Here is a 1545-nt window from a genome sequence, read left to right as displayed (position 1 = left end):
TGGGAATGGTTTTATATCAGTGGGGTTGCTCATTAAGTTGAAGGCAGCAGAGAGAAACACTTGTGTCTTTCCCTCCCTAGGGTCAAAACATGCATACACCCACTTCGGATCCATAAACTAAATCAATCAGTCTTGCATATTTCTCCCTCAAGTGCTGACAAGCTGTAACAAGGTAATTCCTGGATCACTTTAAAGTTATTTGAAATACCAGTCATAACCAAAACAGCAGAGCAAGACCAGAAAAATGCAGCTAAGGCATCCCAAGTCCTCATTACAAATCCACCAGCCAAGGCATGGAAGGTGTCTGTCACATACTGAGGCAGCCAGGGAAGCTGGCACACACAATAGCTTGGAGGCAGCATTACCACCTTTGTCTCACTTGACTCTTCCACAGTGTATTTTGGGGTTTTTTAAAGATAGTCCTTGCCCTGTGCTTTTGAGTATTTTTTCCACATAGTCAATGACTGACAAAAAACAGCCTGGAGGAACATAAATTGCAGAAAGGCTGTGGCTGCCTGAGGGGGTAGGTCATTTGTCACATGAGGCAGGATACTACTCTGTCTGCAATGTCTCCAAGATGCCCCTGAAGGGACTAGAAGAAAATGCTGGTGAGGTGCTTATTGCCCTTTCTTCACTGACGACTGAAGACGGAGAAGCCATCAAACATGTTTGCCTGAAAGTCCCACAGCAGCAGAAGCGATTATATTCTAACACAGAGGGCCTGATTATAAACCATCACCCTGTAAGACAACTCCATTTCCAAAGCAGTTCAGCCACATTAGTACACAACTGCATCTATGCTAAAAGCTTGCCTTGCAAATGACCTTATTAGTACAGCACATCAGCTCAATATTGCTGCACGGCATCCAGCCATGAGTGGCTTTCATCCTGCTAGCCCAGAATACAGATCGATCTGGACCAAAACGCTCATCTCTGCTTTAGCAAGGCTCGTCTTCACAGATTCTACTTTATCGGTTCCCACACGGGGAGTTTTTGAAGGGATCCCTTGCTGCTTTTTAGCCTAGGACAGAAAAAGTTCTTTGCAGGAGAAGAAAGGAAAAGCAGAACCATCAAGGAAAATGATCCTGCCACTCCAAAATTTTCAGAAGAAAATACTATTGAGGAGAAACAGCTACGAGTTGATGGAAACAGAGAAATGAGGAGCGACAGCCTCTTCTTAGTAGCCTAAAAATAAGCAAAACACTTCTCCACTCTACCGTTTGACTGAGTAGGCCATTGCCTCACTCTCTGAATAGCCTATTTATCACTAGCATTCATAAAACTAAAAAAAAGAGGTAAACAAAAATAAATTGTTTTTCCTATGTCAACCTCATTTAATTATTGAAGAGTAGTTTAAATTGTTGATCTCCTAATGCTTTGGCAGGATTGGCAGTCAGTCTAGTCCAGTCAGACTTGCCTGATTGTATGAGAAACGGAAAATAAAATTAGCATAGTCAAAGCCAGGGATAATCTTAGAAGTATTCACAATAATGAATAGAGTTTGGTGACAGGTCTCTTTAGCTGGGAGTGTCTTATACCCAGCTT

Source organism: Empidonax traillii, unplaced genomic scaffold, assembly GCF_003031625.1.
Source record: "Empidonax traillii isolate 1590-97213 ecotype Southwest subspecies unplaced genomic scaffold, ASM303162v1 scaffold1146:size291564, whole genome shotgun sequence".
NCBI lineage: Eukaryota > Metazoa > Chordata > Aves > Passeriformes > Tyrannidae > Empidonax > Empidonax traillii.
The sequence above is the reverse complement of the archived record's forward strand: the minus strand, read 5'-3'. Positions refer to the sequence as shown.